Source organism: Neofelis nebulosa, chromosome 5, assembly GCF_028018385.1.
Source record: "Neofelis nebulosa isolate mNeoNeb1 chromosome 5, mNeoNeb1.pri, whole genome shotgun sequence".
Taxonomy (NCBI): Eukaryota; Metazoa; Chordata; class Mammalia; order Carnivora; family Felidae; genus Neofelis; species Neofelis nebulosa.
The window spans coordinates 92186954-92200926 of record NC_080786.1 but is presented as its reverse complement, the minus strand read 5'-3'; the positions used below and the strand labels follow the sequence as shown (position 1 = coordinate 92200926).

At 32.9% G+C, this 13973-nt stretch overlaps 1 protein-coding gene across 4 annotated transcripts in view; it reads right to left on the bottom strand.

The window, feature by feature from the left end:
* Positions 1 to 13973, bottom strand: part of POLQ (DNA polymerase theta) — a 121775-nt gene that overhangs the window by 71889 nt on the left and 35913 nt on the right. The gene's annotated exons all lie outside the window — the stretch shown is intronic.

The following is a 13973-nucleotide window of genomic DNA, read 5'->3' as shown; positions in this document are numbered from 1 at the left end:
ACTTCAAGGTATACAAATACAGTCAAAGAACAAAAGAAAACTATGCTAAATGAAGTAAAGGAAGGTATGATGACAACGTCTCAGCAAGAAGAGAATAAGAGTAAAGAGAAAGAAATGATTAAAAAAAAGAGCTAAATGGAAATTCTGAAAGAGTGCAATAACTGAAATAAATAATTTACTACAGAGCTAAATACTACATGCAAGCTGTCAGAAGAATCAGCAAACATGAAGATATACCAATAGAGACTATGCAATCTGAGAGGACAGAAAAAAGGGGAGGAAAAATTAACAGAGCCTCAGAGAAATGTGGGAACTATTATGTGCAACAAGAGACTAAGTGAACTCCAAGTAGGATAAACATAAAAATATCCATACCCAGATGCATCATAGTAAAAATGTAAAAAAACAAGAGAAAATCTTGAAAGCAGCAGCAGAAAAACAATGCGTCATATACAAGAGAAACCAATAAGATTAAGAGCTGACTTCTTAACAAAACAATGAAAGCTAGAATGCAATGAAATGATATATTCTAACAGCTGAAAGAAAAAAAAAAACCCATCAACCCAGAATATTACATGAAGGAAACTATCTTTCTAAAGTAAAGGCATCATAAAGGCATTTTCACTGAAACAAAAACTAAAAACATTCTTTTCTAGCAGATTTTCCTTATAAGAAATACTAGAGAAAATTCTTCAGGTTGGAAAACAAGTGACCCAAAACAGTATTTTAATTCCACACACAAAAAAACAAAAAGTGCCAATAGAAGTAGTTATGTAGATACTTATAAAGACAGTATTATTGCATATTTCCTCTCCTTCCCTCTCCTGATTTAAAAAGCAACTGTATAAAATGACATGTATGTCACATATAAAAATGCATTACATTTGGCAATAACAGCCCAAAGGTTGACATGCGGGAGTTGTGAAACTAAATAAAGAAAACCTCCCTTACCATGGATCAGGGAAGCCCTGAAGGGAGAGCTGTTAAGCCAATACCACTCATTGTAGCCTACATAACCAGCAGGAAGAAGGAAGAATTATTTCAACAAGGGAGAGCACTTTTCAAATCGGAATTGTATCTCCTGTCTTTAAAAATAGGAAGGAAGATCCCTCTCTGCTCTAGTGACAACATACTAACTACCATTTACAACCAATCAGAAACCACCACAAACTCAAACTCTTGTTCTTCTCCAGTACACTTTTGTTCTAAACAAAACACTCCCTAATTTCCTCCTAAAACATAATAAAAGCTGACCCTCCTTTGTCTTTTCAGACTTGCTTATGGTTCACCATAGCTTGCTTGTCCCAAATTGCAATTCCTCTGCTATTCCTGAATGAAATTCATTTTTTACTTAAATAAAATTTCTCTTTGCTCTGTTTAGAGTTAACAGAGCAAAACTGTATTGGAGTAAGGAAATGACAAAAGATAGTAACTAAAAACAATAGGAATAAAGAAAAACACAAATCTTAAATACGAATTTTAATGTAACAATAAATATACATTTTTCTCTCATCTTACCTTCTTTAAAGACATAAAATTGGGGTGCCTAGGTGGCCCAGTTGGTTAAGCATCCAACTCTTATTTTGGCTCAGGTCATGATCTCATGGTTCACAGGTTCAAGCCTGCATGGGGTTCTGCACTGATAGTGTGGAGCCTGCTTAGGATTCTCTCTCTCTCTCTCTCTCTCTCTCTCCCTCTCTCTCTCTCTCTCTCTCCCCCCTTTCTCTGCCCCTCCCCTGTTCGCTCACTTTCTCTCTCAAAATAAGTAAATAAACATTTAAAAAGACATAAAATTACATAAATTATAACTATAACAATGTATTACTGGGTTTGTAACACATATAGATATACACATATAACAGTAATAGCACATCAAAATAACACTATACCAGAATAATGTTTCTATATCTCACTGGAACTAAGTTAGTATAAATTTTAAGCTATATTATAACTCCTTGAGTAACCACTGGGAATAACTAAAAAAAAAAAAAAAAAAAGAAAAATTAATTAAAGAAATTAAAATGTTATACTAGGAAATATTCAATTAAAAGAAATCAGTAAAAGAAGTACAGAGGACATAAAAAGACATAAGATATATAGAAAATAAAAACATAGATGTTACCCCAACTATATCAATAATAACATTAAATGTGAATGGGTTAAATAATAAAAATTAACAGACTGGATAAGAAGCCAGAATCCAACTATATGTTGTCTGTAGAAGACAGATACAAAAATACAAAAAGGTCAAAAGTAAAAGGCAGAGAAAATATAATGCAAACCACAACCATAATAAACCAGAGTGGCCATACTAATATCAGATAAAATAGACTGTTCAAAAACATTAATAAAAACAAAAGGATCATTCTATAATGATAAAAGGATCAACCCATCAAGTATATATAAACAACTATAAAAATATACAGGGTGCTGAAATACAGGAACAAAACTTGTCATAAATGAAAAGAGAAATTAAAAAATAGCTTAAGACTTAAATACCCTAACTTTCAACTGGATAGAACAACTAAGCAGAAGATCAACTTAGTCTTCTAAGACAATATTCTAAATCAACTAGACCTAACAGACATCTGTAGAACTCCATCCAACAAGAGAAGAGTGCACATTGTTCTTGAATTCACATAGAACATTCTCCAGGATAGACCATATGCAGGCAATAAAACAAGCCTCAATGTATAAAAGTATAGGGGTGCCTAGCTGTCTCAGTCAGTGGAACATGCAACTCATGATCTCAAGGTTGTGGGTTTGAGTCCCATGTTGTGTGTAGAAATTGCTTAAAAATAAAGTCTTAAAATATATATATATATTTTTAATATTATATTTAAAATATATATATATAAAATCTTAAAATCTTAAAATATATATATATACACACATCCATATATATACATACACACATATATATAATATATATAAATATATATTTATAAAATATATAAATATATATATACACACACACACACATCCATATATATACATACACACACTAAATTACACAAAGTATGTTTCCTAAGAATGGAATAAAATTCAAAATGAATAACAAATAATGTTTGAGATTCATAATGTGGGAATTAAACAAGAAACTACTAAATGACAATGGGTTAGGGAAAAAATCACAATAGAAATTACAAAGTACCTTAAAATTAATGAATATAAAAAATGAAAACATAACGTACCGAACTTAGAAGATGCAGTGAAAGTAGTATTTTTAGAGAAATGTATAGCTATAAATGCTTCTATTAAAAAAATAAATGTTTGAAACTAATACCCTAATCTTCAACTTTAGACAATTGCAAATTGAAGAACAACATAAAGCCAAAATAAGAAGGAAGAAAATAATAAAGAGCAGAAATTAATGAAATAGCCAAAAATAATAAAAGAAAAATCAACTAAACAAAAATTGGTTCTGGTAAAAGGCAAACTTGAGACACATAAAATTTTTCAAGATTTTATTTGAGCATAAATTGATTTCAATTGGGCAGTGCCAAACCAAAGGTGGTTAGAAGCCCTCCACTAACAGGGGGAGGAGCAAAGTTTTTATTGAGAAGATGCTGAAGCAAAGCAAAGCAATTATTTGACTGGTTATAGCTTAAGCACTTGCCTTACTTGGGAAAGCCTCAATGGCTGTTTGTGATTGGTTGTTCTCAAGTTTCAATTTCTTGGATTTGAGTGCACTGCTTCTGGCTTATGTTTTGTCTTGCTTATGTAAGCTACCAAGGCATTACAGCTACCTCAATCTAATGGCTTCCTTGTTTAAATGCTTTTAACAGTGCTTTGAAAAGATGAATGAAATTGAAAAACTTTACCTAGGCTGATTCAGAAATGAAGAGAGAGGACTTAAATTACTAAAGTCAGGAATGAAAGAAGGGATAACATTACTGAATGTACAGAGAAAAAAAAGGGGGGGGGGGGTTATAAGAAAATAATGTGAAATGAATACCAACAAATTAGAGAAGCTATATAAAATGAACAAATTCCTGGAAACACACAAACTACCAAACTTGATTCAGGAAAAAACAGGAAATATGAATAGACCTATAAGAAGTCAACTGATTGAATTAGTAATAAATTTACTCGAAAGAAAAGTCTGGGCCCAAATGGCTTGACTGGTAAAATTTATCAAATATTTACATAAGAAATATAAACCTTTCACAAATTCTTCCTTAAAACCACACAAAGTCATATTGAGAAAAGAGAACTACAGACCAATATATCTAGTAAGTATAGATGCAACAATCCTCAGTAAACCAAATCTAGCAACAGATAAATAGTATTATACAAATAACCAAGTGGGATTTACCCAGAAAATCCAAGATCAATATCTCAAAATCAATTAACATAATACACTATATCAATAAGATGGACAAAAAAAAACACATGATGATCTCAACAGATGCAGAAACAGCACCTGACAAAATCTAACACTCTCTCATGATAAAAGCATTCAACAAAGCCATCTGCAAAAAACCCACAACTAACATCAAGATTGATGGTGAAAGACTGAATACTTCTGCCCCAAGATAAGGGACAAGGCAAAGATGTATGTGGTTGCTATGCCCATTCCATATTTTATTGGATTCCAGCCAGGTAAATTAGCGAAAAAAGGAAAGGAAAGGAAAGGAAAGGAAAGGAAAGGAAAGGAAAGGAAAGGAAAGGAAAGGAAAGGAAAAAGAAAAGAGAAGAGAAGGGAAGAAAGGGGAAGGGAAGTGAAGAGAAAGAAAGGGAAGGGAAAGAAGGAAGAGGAAGGATGGATGGAAGGAATGAAGGAAGGAAGGAAAAGACAGAAAAGGAAAGACATCCAGACTGAAAGGAAGAAGCAAAACCATATTTGCAGATGGCATGGTCTTGTATATAAAAAATCCTCAAGAATTCACAAAAGTACTGTAAGAATGAATAAACAAGCTTAATAGATTACGGGATATAAGACCCATGTACAAAAACCAGTTTTTTCTGTATACTTTAATAAATAATCTGTAAATGTAATTAAGAAATAAATTCAATTTACAATAGCATCAAAAAGAATAAAATGCTTAGGAATAAGCTTAACAGCAACAACAACAACAAAAAACTTGTACTCTGAAAACTGTAAAAATTGTTGAAAGATATTAATGAACTATCTGCATCGACCATAAGGCTTAATATTATTAAGATGAAAATATTTCCCAAAATGACCAACAACTTCAGACAATCCCTATCAAAACTCAGCAGGCTTCTTTGCAGAAATTGGCAAGATGATCCTAAAATTTATAAGGAAATGCAAGTGACCCAGAATGATCAAAATTTTTTTCAAAGTAAACAAATTTAGAGGGCTCACATTTCCTGATTTCAAAACTTACTACCAAACTACAGTGATCAAAACAATACAATATCAGGGCACCTGGGTGGCTCAGTTTGGTTAAGCATCTGGCTTTTTATTTCGACTTAGGTCATGGTTTAAGTCTCATGGTTTGTGCAGGTCATGATCTCGTGGTTTGTGGGATTGAGCCCCATACTGTCAGCACAGAACCTACTTGGGATTCTCTCTCTCCCTCTCTCTCTGTCCCTCCCCCACTCAAGTGTGCTCTCTCTGTGCTCTTTCTCTCTCTCAAAATAAATAAACATTTTTTTCAAGTACAGTATCAGCATAAGGATAAATATATATCATTGAAACAGAATTGAAAGCCCAGAAATAAACCCTCACATTTGTGGTCACCTGATTTTTGACAAATGGTGCAGAGACACCTGGATATGCACATGCAAAGGAATGAAGTTAGATTCCCAACTTACATCAGTCACAAAAGTCCAAGTAGATCATATGTCTCAATGTAAGATAAAACTATAGAACTCAAGAAAACAGGAGTACATCCTTGTGACACTGAGTTATACAGTGGATTCCCAGATATGACAGCAAAAGAAAAAAATTGATAAATTTATCAAAATCCATAGCTTCTGTGCTTCGAAAATCATCATCAAAAACATGAAAAGATAACCCACAGAATGGAAGAAAATATTTCCAAATCTTATGTCTGATAAGAGACGTATCTAGTATATATAAAGAATACTTACCTCAATAATAAAAACTAGCAATACTTTAAATAATTTAAAATAGCAAATAATTTAAAAATAGCAAAGGATCTGAATATTTTTCTAAGATATTCATATGATCAATAAACACATGAAAAGATGCTCAACATCATTAGCCATTAGGGAAATGCAGTCCAAACTATAATGAGATAGCACTGGACACTCATAAGGATATATTAAAAAAGATAAAAACAAGCATTGGAGAAGATGTGAAGGATAGGAATTCATATACATTGCTAGTGGGAATGTAATATTACGCAGATGCTTTTGAGGAGTTTGAAAAATCTCAAAATGTTAAAAATAAAGTTACCACATAATTCAGCAATTCTACTCCTAGGGATATACTTGCACATGCATGTTCACAGCAGGATTATTAATAATAGCCAAAAAGCAAAAACATACCAAATGTCCATTAATTGATGAATGGATAGAAATGTAGTATATCCATACAATGGAATATTATTCTCCAATATAAAGAACTTAAGAACTGATACATGCTTTACTGCAGCATTATTTACAATAGCCAAGAAATGGAAGTACTCCAAGTGTTCATCAATAGATGAATGTATAAAGAAGATGTGGTATACACAATGAAATACTATTTAGCCATAAAAAGTATGAGACCTTGCCACTTGCAACAACATGCATGGACCTAGAGGGTATTATGCTAAGCAAAATAAGTCAGTCAAAGATAAATATCCTATGATTTCACCTATATCTAGATTCTAAAAAACAAATGAATAAACAAACAAAAAGCAAGATCATATCTATAAAAACAGAATACAAACTTATGGTTGCCAGAGGCAAAGGGGGAGAGGGACAGGCAAAATAAGTGAAGGGGAGTGGGAGATACAAGCTTCCAGTTATGAAATAAGTCACAGGAATAAAAGGTACAGCATAAGGAATGTAATCGATGGTACTGTAATAGCATTGTATGGTGACAGATGGTAGCTACATTTGTGGTGATCATAGCAAAACAGAGCTATTGAATCACTATGTTCTATACCTAAAACTAATGTAACATCATGTGTCAACTATACTCAATTTTTTTTAAAAAATAGAAAAAATGGGAATATATGTTATACCATGGATGAAACTTGAAAATATTATGCTAAGTGAAAGAAACCAGTCATAAAAGACCACATATTATATGATCCCATTTATATGAAATTACCAGAATACGAAAGTCTATAAAACAGAAGGCACACTATTGCATTAGTGGTTGCTTAGGACTAAGGGAGAATGAGGAGACTAGAGGAAATTTGAGAGTAACTGCTAATGCAACCAGGGTTTTTCTAGGGTGATGAAAATGTTCTGAAATTAGATATTGGTGATAATTGCACAACTCTGTGAATATACTAAAACCCACTAACTTATACTTTAAATGGTATGCTATATAAACCATATTACACAAAGCTATTTTAAAAATATATACTCAACTTCTACATGAGAAAATTTTCAGAACATTCTTGGAAGCCCAAAAATAGACTTAAAGAAATAGAGAAACATGTCTCTTCATGAATAAGACCAATCAGTCTAAAAAAGAAGGATGTCAATTCTCCTACATGACAATGTGTAAATTTAACAATACCAATGAAAATACCAAGTTAATTCTAAGCATTACATTAAAAAGCAAGCAAGCAAGAATGCGTATGAACACTGAAAAAGGAGAGCAATGAAGGAAACTAGCCCCATTAGATAAAACATACAAGAAAAGCTTTTAATTAAAACAGGGTAACTCGTGTACAAATTGGTAAAATTGGTCTGTTGTCAGATTGACAAATGAGGCAGATATACATCCAAAACCAAATGTAAGTTTAAAATATCCAAATAAAAAATGCAAATTAGTACATAAAACATGGGGAAAAAAGTAAAGATAAAAGCTAAAGAAATTTTTTCATTTGTTGTGTGTAAATAAACCTTTTAATAAATGAAATTGTGACTGCAGAATGTCACCATGAAAGAAAGGTGAAATTGAAAAGCCATATACAGTAGGTCTCCCCTGCTGCTTATCTGTTGGTTTCACTTCCCATGGTTTTAGTTACCCACAGTTAACCATGGTCCATAACAGATGATATATCATCAGAAGGTCAATAGTGGCTTCACACTACATCATAATGTCTATAGTATTCGCCTCACTTCATCTCATTACATAGGCAATTTATCATCTCACATCATCACAAGAAGGGTACATACAGTAAATAATTTGAGAGAAAGATCACATTCACAAAAGATTTATAACATTACATAATTGTTCTATTTTGTTATGTTGTTGTTATTAATCTCTTACTGTGCCTAATTTATAAATTAAAATTTATCAAAGGTATGTAGGTATGGGAAAAACATAATATACATAGGGTTCGGTACTATCTGGGTTTCAGGCATCCACTGATGGTATTGGAATGCATCCCCCATTTTTTCCCTCCATGAATTGTCATGTGTTTTATTTTTCTATCGTGTTTTGTTCTTTTTCTTAAGTTTTTAAGGTTGTTTTATATATTAGGGAGAGTAGTGCCCCATGGCACATAGAATGTATCCCCCATGGATAAGGGGTGACTACTGTACTAGAATAAACTTCTAATGGAACACAGCTCAAAAGAAGGGAATCATAATCAGACAATTACATGAAGAACAATGTTAGGGAATTCCTTTATAATCTTAGATCAAGAAAAGCATTTCTTGCCGATACAGAAGTTCATAAATTCAACATTTTTTTAAAATGTGAGGTAAAACACACAATAAACACAGCCAAAGCCAACTAAAAAACTAGATAAAAATACTTTCAACTTATACTACAAAGCACTATTCTCCCTAATATATAAAACAACCTTAAAAACTTAAGAAAAAGAACAAAACACAATAGAAAAATAAAAGACACGGACAATTCATGGAGGGAAAAAAGCATACTGTCCTTAAACAAATGGAAAAAATGTTCAAATGTATTCATAACTTAAAAATATAAATTAAAAATACACTAAAAAGTATAAAAGCTTATCAATATATATACTCTATTCATCAGGTTGTGGAAAAATAACTACCCTAATATAGCACTGGTAAAATTGAAAAGTGATACAAATCTTATGGAAGGCAATCTTACAAAGCCAAAATCACATGTGCCTTTATACTTTATCAAACAATTGTTCTTTAGGGAGTCTTTCCTAAAGATATACTTCCCTCAAAACTAAATAATATATGCACCAAAGTTATTCACTGTAGCATCATTTGCCGTAACAAAATATTGGAAACAACCCAACTGTCCATCAACAGAGAACTGAATAAATAATGGTATACACACACAATGGAGTTATACAGATATTTTAAAAAAGAATTGAAAATCTCCATAAACTGACAGAGTGATTTCCAAGATATATTGTTAAGGAAAAAAGATGGTGCAAAAAAAATGTATACAGTGCACTTACAGTAAGGTAAAGTAAGAATACATATATGTGCTTGCTAGTATTTATAAAACAAAAGAGATATAGTACTTTCTTATTTTATATACTTTATTACATTTCACAGATATTGTCTTTTTTTTTTTTTTTAATACAAATTAAAGGTTTGTGACGGTCTTGCTTTGAGCAAGTCTACTGGCACCATTTTTCCAACAGCATTTGCTCACTTTGTGTCTCTGGGTCATATTTTGTAATTCTCACAGTTTATTTCAAATTTTTTCATTATTTTATGTGCTACGATAATCGATGATCAATTATCTTTGATGTTACTATTGTAATTGTTTTAAGGTCTCATTAACCACACCCATATAAAACAGTGAACTTGATAAATATTGTGTGTCTTCTGACTGCTCCACTGACCAGCCATTACCCTATCTCTCTCCCTCTCCTAGGGCTTTCCTACTCCCTGAGATATAACGATATTGAAATTAGGCCAATTAGTAACCCTACAATGGCCTCCACATGTTGAAATGAAAAGGAAGAGTCCCAAATCTCTCAAATCAAAAGCTAGAAATGATTAAGCTTAGTGAGGAAAGCATATAGAAAGCTGAAACAAGCTGAAAGCTAGGTCTTTTCCACCAAGCAGCTCCGTTGTGAAAGCAAAGGAAAAGTTCTTGAACTTTTAAATTAAAAGTTCTACTCCAGTAAACACACAAATGATAAGAAGGTGAAACATTCTTATTGCTGATATGTAGAAAGAGTGAGTGACCTGGATAGAAGATCCAAATAGCCACAACACTCCCTTAAGCCAAAGCCTAAACCAGAGCAAGGCTCTAACTCTTCAATTCTGAGAGGCCGAGAGAGGAGAGGAAGCTGTACAAGAAAAACTGGAAACTGGCAGAGGCTGGTTTGTGAGGTTTAAGGAAAGAAGCCGTCCCCATAATGTAAAAGTGCAAGGTTAAGCAGCAGGTGCTGATATAGAAGCTGCAGCAAGTTATCCAGAAGATCTAGCTAAAATCATTAATAAACATAGCTACATTAAACAAAAAATTTTCAATGGAGACAAAATAGTTTACTATTAGAAGAAGATGCCATCTAGGATTTTTCATAGCTAAAGACAAGTCAATGCCTGGCTACAAAGTTTCAAAGGACACGATGATTCTTGTTAGGTACTTATGCAGCTGGTGACTTGAAGTTGAAGCCAGTGCTCATTTACCATTCCAAAATCCTAAGGTCCTTAGTAATTGTGCTAAATCTACTCTCCCTGTGCTCTATAAATGGAATAGCAAAGCTTGGATGACAGCACATCTGTTTACAACATGGTTTACTGAGTATTTTAAACCTACTATTGAGACCTACTCAGAAAAAGAAAGATTCCTTTCCAATTACTGCAGACAATGTAGTCACTCATGAGCTCTGATGGAGATGTACAAGATAAATGTTGTTTTCCTATCTCCTAATGGAATATCCGTTCTACAGTCCATGGATCTTGAAGTATAGATAATACTTGAACAATGTGGGGGTTGGGGCACCAACCCCAATGCAGTGGAACAATCTGTGTATAACTTTTGACTCTCCCCAAATCTTAACTGCTCATAGTCTACTGTTGATGGAAAGCTTTACCAATAACAGAAACAGTCAATTAACACATATTTAATGCTATATTACATACTGTATTCTTATGATATAGCTAGAAAAATGAAAATGTTAAGAAAATCATAAGGAAAATACACAGTACTGTGCTATATTTATTTTTTAAAAATCCATGTATAAGTGGACCTGCAAAGTTCAAACCCATTTTGTTCAAGAGCCAACTGTAATTTTGACTTTCAAGTCTTTTTATTGAAGAACTGTATTTCATAAGGCTATAGCTGTTAAAGACAGTAATTCCTCTGATGGGTCCAGGCAAAGTACATTGAAAACTTTCTGGAAAGGATTCCACCATTCTAGATGCCATAAGAACATTTATGATTCATGGGAAGAGGTCAAAACTTTAACATCAATGGGAGTTTAAGAGAAGTGACTTCCAACCCTCATGGATGAATGTATGGGTCCAAGATTCCCATGGAGGAAGTAACTGCACTTGTGGTGGAAACAGCAAGAGAACCTGAATCAGAAGTGGAGACTGAAGATATGACTGAATTGCTGCAATCTCATGATAAAACTTGAATATATAAGCAGTTGCCTCTTACGGATGAGCAAAGAAAGTGGTTTCTTGAGATGTAATCTACTCCTGGTCCAGATGGTGTGAGAACCATCAAAATGACAACAATGGATTTAGAATGTGACATAAACTTAGTTGATAAAGAAAGCAGCAGCGGAGTTTGAGAGAATTGACTCCAATTTTGAAAGAAGCTCTACTGTCGGTAAAATGCTATCAAACAGCATCGCATGCTACAGAGAAATTGCTTGTGAAAGAGTCAAATTTCATTGGCAAATTTCATTGTTGTCTTATTCTTAAGAAATTGCCACAGCCACCTCCAACTTTAGCAATCACCACCTGGATCAGTTAGCAGACATCAACATCCAGGCAAGAACTTCCACCAGCAAAATGATTATGACTTGCTGAAAGCTTAGATGATGCTTAACATTTTTTAGCAATAAAGTATTTTTAAATTAAGGTATGTACATTTTTTAGACAATGCTATTACACACTTAATAGACTATAGTGACTATAGTATAGTATAAACTTATATATACTGGGAAACCAAAAAAGTCATTTGACTCACTTACTGTATTATTTGCTTTGTTACAGTGGTCTGGAACCAAACCTGCAATATTGCCACGGTGTGTCTGTGTATTAAAAACTAATGAAAATAGTTATCTATGAAGGTCAGTAGAGGTACATCCTTTTGATGTACTTCTGACTTTTGAATCACATAAATGTTTTAAATATTCAAAAAATAAAATAGTATATGAAAACTACATGTTTTATTTAACTTAAAACATAAATGTATATTAACTTGCCACATTTTGAGCTAAGGTCAAGGCCTTTTGTTTTGAGTCTAAGTCTACTGATTAGAATTTATCACTGCTTTCTTATGTAGACCACATCCACAATACACTGAAATTCAATTTCTGTTTTGGCCAAGTGTAGTTAGATATTAAAGAGAAATGCAAAATAATCTGTGAGCAGTATCCTTCTAGTTCTTTCCCATATTGACTTTTATAACTTTTTTACAGTTTTTACAGTTGTCTCACATATTTCATTAGCAATTATTTTAATGACTTATATTCAATCTGATTTTCATGGAAGTAAACTGGCAGTCTGACCCTAGAACTGATAATCTTATCCACTGTATGATAAATGAGACAGTTTTAAGACCGTGGCAGGTAACTTATAACACTGGCTTTGAGATTCTTCCTAGCCACATTCTCAGGCACAGAACTTTGAGCATATTATCACCCATGTATTACAATTGTTCACTAGAAGAAAAAATGGCCTTGTTCTGGCATTTCCCCTCTGTTCACCTCAACACTGTTTTTTATTTAAATGCACTTCCTGATAAGCCTTCCTAATTCTATTTAACTTTGTTTTTAAGATTTATTTTATTTTTTTAAAGTATTCTCTAGGCCCAACGTAGGGCTTGAACTCACAACCCCAAGATCAAGAGTTGCATGCTCCATCAAATGAGCTGGCTAGGCACCCCAACCTTCCTAATTCTCTGAGAATTTCAGTTTTATGCTCCCACCACTCACTTGCTTATTGAAATATATGTATCTGCCCCTTTCCCCCAAGCTTTATCAAAGTATAATTGACAAATGAAATTGGATATATTGAAGATGTATAATATGATGATTTGATACATGTGTTCCTGTGTAATGAATACGACAATCAAGTTAATTAACACATCCATCACCTGACACAGTTACCACTCTGTGTGTGTTTGTGGTAAGAACAGATTTACTCTCTAAACAAATTCCAAGTATACAATACAGTGTTATTAGTTATAATTACCATTTTGTACATTAGATTCCTACAACTTATCCATATTATAAGTGAAAGTTTGTACTCTTTGACCAACATCTACCTATGTTCCCCATGCCCTGGCACCAGGCAACTGCCATTTAACAATATTTCTGAGTTCAACTTTTTCAAATTCCACATGTGAGTGATATCATATTATATGTGCCTTCCTCTCTCTGGCTTACTGCACTGAACATGATACCCTCCCAGGATAATCCATGTTGTCACAAATAGCACGATTTCCTCCTTTTCGATAGCTGAATGATGTTCCATTGTATATAGTTACAACATCCTATTCTAAGCTGATAACAACTTAACTTTGATTACATACACAAACTCAAAAATTTTACTTCTCTATCCCCTTATGTTTTAGGTCATTGATGTTACCATTTACATCTTTTATTTTGTGTATCCATTAACTCATTATTTTATGTTTTTTTTTTTTAATATAGTAGACACGTTACATTAGTTTCAGGTATACAACTTAGTGATTTAACAACTTTATACATTATGCTATGTTCACCACAAGTATA